This window comes from Rhinopithecus roxellana, chromosome 15 (genome assembly GCF_007565055.1).
Source record: "Rhinopithecus roxellana isolate Shanxi Qingling chromosome 15, ASM756505v1, whole genome shotgun sequence".
Lineage (NCBI taxonomy): Eukaryota > Metazoa > Chordata > Mammalia > Primates > Cercopithecidae > Rhinopithecus > Rhinopithecus roxellana.
Window position 1 is genome coordinate 79,884,398 of NC_044563.1, and position 7,415 is coordinate 79,891,812.

Below are 7,415 nucleotides of genomic sequence, written 5' to 3' on the forward strand. Positions count from 1 at the left end.
AGAACCACCGTTTGGAAGGAGCTGTTGGGTCTGGTCTCCACCTCTGCCTCCTCTACTTTTTACTTAGAGGTCAGAACCCCAGGGGGTGACAGAGATCACAGGTGGTTCTGCTCAGCCCCAGGCAGTTTATGCCTTGCTTCCCTCTGGAACTCTCAGAATATCCTGCACCAGCAGGGAACAGACAAGCCGAGCAGAAGGTGCCTTCAGGCAGTGCGAGGGCCTGAGATCCTTGCAGCTGATCTTTCCCCATAACCCCCTTCAGGCTCCTGGCCTGTGGCTGGTACCAAGGAAATCCAGAGTGGCCTCCAATCTGAGAGATGAAGACTAGGGGCACAAGTCAGGGCAGGCAGGAGCGGGGCAGCCCAGCAATCAAGATAAATAATATTTTAATGCAATACTTAAAAAAAAATTGGCAAAGTATGGTTCATGGGATTTCTGCCTAGTTTTATTTTTAATTCTTTTGTCTGTCTATCTATCTATCTATCTATCTATCTATCTATCTATCTATCTATCTATCTATCTATCTATCTATTTTTTGGGACAAGGTCTCAGTGTTGCCTAGGCTGGTCTCGAATTCCAGGACTTTGGCAATCTTCCTGCCTCAGCCTTCTGAGTAGCTGAGACTACAGGCGTGTGCCACAGCCCAGCTGTTGCCTGTTTTGTTTTTGTTTTTGTTTTGTTTTGTTTTGTTTTTGTTTTTGTTTTTGAGATGGAGTCTCGCTTGGTCGCCCAAGCTGGAGTGCAGCGGTGTGATCTCAGCTCATTGCATACAACCTCTGCCTCCCAGATTCAAATGATTCTCCTACCTCAGCCTCTCCAGTAGCTGGGACTACAGGCACCTGCCACCACACCTGGCTAATTTTTGTATTTTCAGTAGAGACAGGGTTTCACCATATTGGCCAGGCTGGTCTTGAACTCCTGACCCTGTGTTGTGATCCATCCAGCTCGGCCTCCCAAAGTGCTGGGATTACAGGCGTAAGCCACTATGCCAGGCCTGCCTGGTTTTATGAATAAAATTTTATTGGAACTAGGGCCAAGATTAGAGTGAGGTGAGTGAGACAGGATCATCCATGTGCAGGGTTGGAACCTGCCTCTAAAATTTGCTATATTGCTCTGATTTAACGAAATTTTTTTAAATTAATTAATTAATTTAGAGACAGGGTTTTGCTCTGTCGCTGGGGCTGGAGTGCAGTGGTGTGATTATGGCTCACTGCAGCCTTGAACTCCTGGGCTCAAGGGATCCTCTTGCCTCAGCCTCCCAAGTAGCTGGAACTATAGGCATGTGCCACCATGTGTGGCTAATTTTTAAAAATTTTTGTAGAGATGGAGTCTTGCTATGTTGCCCAGGCTGGTCTTGAACTTCTGGGCTCAAGCAGTCTCACTGCCTCAACCTCCCAAAGTGCTGGGATTACAGGTGTAAGCCACCACACTCAGCCCAGTTGCTGAGTTCTGGGGCTATACCTCACATTCTGTGCCTGCGGTGGGTGCCTTGGTTTCTGTTTGGATGAACGGAGGCAAGATGGCGCACTTCCGGGTTCTTCATCCCCCCCAACTTTTCCCGCGCGCGCGAAAATCCAGCCGGCGACCCGGGAAGGTGCAGACCAACTAGGCATGCGCCAGGTGATGTCAATCTGAAGAGACCAAGATTTACCTGGTCGCACCTGTGGAACGCCCCCTGACACGCCCGTGCCCCGCCTATTGCCCTCCCACTCCTAGAAAAGCCGCTCCAGAGGCACGCCACGGGCGGCCTTCCTCAGTCCTCCACTCCTGTCGGGATGTTAGGACTGCGGGAACTCCGTCTGAGAGCTGTACGGGTGACTCTGGGGGCCCCTTTTGTCGGGGGGCCAACAGACCTCTCCCTACCCACCTTCTTCCCTTGAAGCTAGGTGACCAAAATAAACTTGCGGTTTTGCTCCTACCCTTGCCTAGTCGCTGGTTCTTTTGTACCCGCTCTGGTGGTCTTAGAAAAACAAAACAGTTTCCTTGCCCCAGTCTTGGCCTAGGAAGTGGGACCTGTGTCAGAGGGGCTGGGGGAGTGGTAAGGGCTGCTGCCTCTACAAGATGCCTTTGCTTTTTGATGAGAGCACAGGCTGGATTTCAGTTCCTTTCACCATCTCAGCAGCCCCTCTGTACAGAGTACAATCTGCACAACTGTACGGGGTGGCCGTATCTGGAGAACAGACTACAGATTAGTCCACCCACAGGTAGTCTACTGCAGAGGCAGATGCATCACGAACAGAAACCAACCCCCAGGACCATTGAGGACAAGCTACCCTTCAGCCTCCCTTCTGGGGAGGCAGGGGAAGCCCCTTGGCTGGGCATGGTGCAATCTCAGCTCACTGCAACCTCCACCTCCCAGGTTCAAGTGATTCTCCTCCCTCAGCCTCCCAAGTAGCTGGGATTACAGGCGTGCACCATGCCTGGCTGATTTTTGTACTTTTAGTAGAGACAGAGTTACATCATGTTGGCCAGGCTGGTTTCGAACTCCTGGCCTCAAGCAATCCAGCCGTGTAGGCCTCCTAAAGTGCTGGGATTACAGGTGTGAGCCACTGCGCCTGGCCGGTGATTGGTCTTTTAATTGCTGAGTTATTAGAGTTCTTTATATATTTTGTATATGAGAATGTTATCAATGGCTTCCTTTTGTGTAGAGGATGAGTTTCAGTCCCTTCAGCTGGCCTGCAAGGTTCTTCCAGATCTAACCTGATTTCCTTTACTGCTGCCTCTATCTCCTGCTACTCCCTTCCTTTTACTGATAAAGCTTTTTCACTTCCCTTTCCAGAAAATGCTTTCTCTCACAACTGGCCTTTTGTAGATGCCATTCCAAAAACATTACTGTCCCTTCTTGCCTGGCTAAAATCCACTCACTCTCCACTTAAGGTTCTTCTCTGTGGGCTAAAAAGATGGTGTAGGCCGGGCATGGTGGCTCATGCCTAGAATCCCAGCACTTTGGGAGGCTGAGGCGGGAGGATGGCTTGATCCCATGAGTTCGAGACCAGCCTGGGCAACATAGTGGGATACTCTCCCAAAAAAGTAAAATAAATAAATAAATATTAAATTAAAAAATAAAAAGATGATGCAGCAGGCAAGCTCCCATGTCTGAGAGCTGGTCTACGTTCAGGGCCAGCTGCTGAGGGCACATGTGGATTCTGGCCCTGTGATGCTGACGGGGAGGTGTTGGAAAGTGATTGCAGCATCGTCCCTGTGATCCACGGTGGCCAGTGAATCCCTCGGACTTAAAGGAGATTTTAAATGTTATTTAGCCCACCCTCCTTCCCCGAAGTTGGAGCATTTCTGGATCACCTCCATCTAGCCTGTCCTGACTCTGGATTCCACCACGGACAGCTGGGGATACTCAACATGGCCTTTGAGGAACCGGGGGTGGTATGTTTACCTGCAGGCAGGCAGCCCTGGGCTTGGATCCTGGCTCCACCCTCAGCCATGGAATCTAGGCCAGGTGTCTTTAGTTTTTCAATCTGCGGATTGGGCTTAGGGAGTAACACCTGCCTCGCGGGGCTGTTATTTGGCATTGGGCAGGCACTCAGCAGTGTTGGTTTCGTTTCCCTCCTATTAGAAAACTCATCCTCAGATTGAGCCTAAATCTGTTTTCCTGTGAATTCTAAACATTGGCCTTGGAACCACAGGGGACACGTCTCTCTCATTCCACTGTCTGTTCCATGTTTGGAGTTTGCCCCTTAAAAGCCTCTCTTCTGCAAACTCAACATCTTCACCTCCCTCAGCAGCTCTGCCCAGTCACCCATGCTGAGGTGAGCCTCACCCAGACCTCCTTGAGAGGCAATCCATTCCACAGACAATGGCTGCATTATTGATATGGTTAGGCTTTGTATCCCCACCCAGATATCATCTTGAATTACAATTCCTATAATCCCTGTAATCTCTTACAGGTCAAGGGAGAGACAAGGTGGAGGTAATTGGATCATGAGGGTGGTTCCCCCCATGCTGTTTTCACAATGGTGAGTTCTCACGAGATCTGGTGATTTTGTAAGTGTTTGGTAGTTCCTCCTGTGTTCATTCTCCCTCCTGCTGCCTTGTAAACAAGGTGCCTTGCTTCCCTTTCTCCTTCCGCCATGATTGCAAGTTTCCTGAGGCCTCTCCAGCCACTCTGAACTGTGAGTCAATTAAGCCTCTTTTCTTTATAAATTATCCAGTCTCAGCTAGTTCTTTATAGCGTGTGAAAACGGACTAATACTATTATCCATGGCGTTAGGTCATTTTTGTCAGGATAGGAGTCGTTTCTGATTCACTACATGGGGTATAGCTGTTTGCACTTGCTAAGTATGTAATAAATATGTGTTGACTTAGCCTGTCTTCCTTGGTCAGAGGGAGTACTCTGGTCCCGAGTCTTCTCTCCCTTCCTCAGCTACAACTTGAGGCCAGGGAGTGAGGCAGGCAGTGTATTGTAAGACCTTCCATTAATTCACCCTTTCAACATTTACCAAGCACCGGGCTAGGGGCTCTGATAAGAACTCTATGAATTTCCTAGGGTTGCAGTAACAAATTACCACAAACAGTGTGGCTTAAAGCAACAGACATTTCTTTTCTCGCAGCTCTGAAGGCTGGAAGCGCAGAATCAAGGTGATGGCAGAGTCATGCTTCCTCTGAGGTTCGAGAAAATAATCTGTCCCACACCTCTCTCCTAGCTTCTGATGGCTTCTGGCAGTCCCTGGCATGCCTTGGCTTGTAGAGCCTCACTCCAATCTGTCTGTCTTCACAAGGCATTCTCCCCTGTGTGCCACTGGGTCCACATTTCCCTCTTCTTAAAAGGATGCCAATTGTATTGGAGTGAGGGTCCACTCTAATCCAGTGTGAACTCATGTTAACCCTGATCGTATCTGCAAAGACCCTATTTCCAAATTAAAGTCACATTCCCAGGTTCTAGATGGACATGCATTTTGCGAGGACAGCAGTCAGTGGTACGGGAAATGATGCTTGCTCTCAAGGAGCCCACTGTCTGGTGGAAGGGAAGCAGACCTGTCAACATAGAGGAGCGATGTGGTGATTGACAGAGGTATGCTGGAGTGGAGAGAGTGTGTGCTGGGAGGACACCTGAACCAATCTCTGAGGGGATAGGAGCTGGTCAGAAGAAGGGTATGAGTAAAGGTGGGAGAAATGGTCTGGGGCATGCAGAGAACTCCCAGAAACTGGTGAGGGTGGAGCCCCAAAGAAGGGATCAGGGAGTGATGAGACAAGGCTGGGAGGTGAGCAGGGGACAGCTGTGGAACACCTTGGACACCACAGGCCTTTATCTTACAGGCAGCCAATCAGAAGCCAACGAAATACTTTACGCAGGAAAATGATAAGGCCAAATGTATCTGGAAAATTGACTCTGGCATCCTTGTGGGTTGGGTTAAAGGGTGAGACTGGAGGCCAGCGAACTAGTTAGATGCTGTTGCTAGTGCAGGCTAGAGATGTGAGGCTGTCAGCGGCTGATGGCGGTCTTGGCCAGTTTGTGCCCACTGTTATTCCAGAGATAAACACTGTGGACCTGCATCACAAACACCATTCTGCAGGTAGAACTTGACCTTCACAAAAGGAAGACAGAGAAAGACATCAGAAATTGTTTTTTGAGAGCAAATGTTGGATTTTCAAGGGATCTGAAATCAAGGTTGAATTTTCCAATGAGCCAGCTGGACTCTTCTTGCCATTTAGACATCTCAGGGTTTGCTTTCCATTGATTTTCCAGTGGGCACCTCCTTCTCATGCGTGATCTTCCTCTTACACCCTTGGCCCCTTGTCAGCTGCAGTTTCTGACAAGGTCTTACATTTTTCGATGGTGCCCCACTAGCTGGTGAAGGAGCCCTTAGGTCTGGGCAGCCTGGGGATGCCCCTTTCCTGTAAGACTGTGTCAGGCACCCTCTTTCCTGGGCTAAGATCTTCCATGGGCCAATGCCAATGTAAGTGGCAAGGGAGTACATGCACTGTAGGGCCCTCCCTCCTAGGTCACCTGTGCCCTTGCATGGCTGTTCTGAGTCAGAGGCCCCCTCCATTTAGGACATTGTAATGCGACCTTCTTTCTCCACTCCAGACAAAGGAGATACTGCACAGGCAGTTGTAAGTGCGAGTCTGGGTGTCAGTATCACTGTGGGTGGGGTTGGTTGGCAGTTGAAAGGCTTCAGGGCCAAGCTGTGGGACCACCCACTGTCTGATGAAAGTGGGTGATGAAAGAAGCTTGACAAAGCGCAACCGGAGAGAGATGGGACTAGGGATGGATGGGGGAGTGGACACTCCCAGCGGCATCCCAGACAACTGTTTTCATTGATGCGTTCTATAGGGAAAAATTGTGAAAGACTTTGAAATGGACCAAAAAGATGATTGGGTGTCTTGTCTAGCATATTCTTCTGGTTTTTTTTCAGGCTTTCATGGTCTTTGAGCTATTTTACAGCCCTGGAAGTTACAGAAAACTGGTAATAACACAATGAGGAAAGGGCGTGTGAGGCCACAGCAAGAGGACACACAAGCCAGGAAGTGAGCCCCCATCAGACACTGGAACCTTGATCTTGGACTTCCAGCCTCCAGAACTGTGAGAAATAGATATTCCTTGTGTAAGCCACTAGCCTATGGTGTTTTCTTACGGCAGGTGGAGCCGACTATGATCGGAGCAGACTATGAGAGCTATATTTCAGGTTCTGTGAGATTTTCTTTTAACCAATTGTAATATCTTACTGGTTCCCCCATGAATTAATGAACTAAATACAATTTTTGACATAGTTTGATTATTTGCATGAGAGTCACGATTTTGTCCTTAAGCAAAAGTTATTCTTTGACCGTCCAGTCATTCGGCAGAATGTTCGTTGATGCTGTCTCTGGCCCCGGCACTGTGCTGATGGCTGGAAATACAAAGATGAGTTCAACAGAGTCTTTGTCCTCAAAGAGCTCCTTGTGTGGTGCAGAGGCAGGCAGGAGGCACACCAGTGAGCATCAGAGTGGCGGTGCTGAGGCTGCAGTTGGAGGAGGTCACTTTTGGCAGGGATTTGGGGCAGGGCTGGGTTTTTCTTCCTGGGAAAAACATGAGTTTTGGAGTCAGACAGGCCTAGCTCTAAGTCCTAAATTCACCACTTCAAAGCTTTGTGGCTCCAGATACATTCATTTTCTTATCTGTGAAGTAAGGATAGCATTTTCATCTTAAGGGTTTATGAGAAATAAATGAGGTATTGTGTGCAAAGAGCTTAGCCCAGTGCCTGGCATATACTAAATGCTCAGCAAATGCTAGTCTCAGCCCTCTGGGCTATGATTTCAGAGGTGCAAGGAAGGCCCCTGATTCCTTCCTCTCCCTGCTAGGAGACACCTGAAATTCCTTTAGGAGTGGAAAACCCTTTCATTACACAGCTAGCGAAGCACTCCCAGTATAAACAGCTTGGGACAGGAAGTGTAGTGACTCAACACACGTTAATATGTAA

At 48.8% G+C, this 7,415-nt stretch overlaps 1 long non-coding RNA gene across 1 annotated transcript; it reads left to right on the forward strand.

The window, feature by feature from the left end:
- Positions 1–4,068: 4,068 nt before the first annotated feature.
- LOC115893671 lies at positions 4,069–6,744 on the forward strand. Its single transcript, XR_004053733.1, has 3 exons — positions 4,069–4,127; positions 4,566–5,026; positions 6,372–6,744. It is a non-coding gene; the product is annotated as an uncharacterized LOC115893671 (long non-coding RNA).
- Positions 6,745–7,415: the final 671 nt, after the last annotated feature.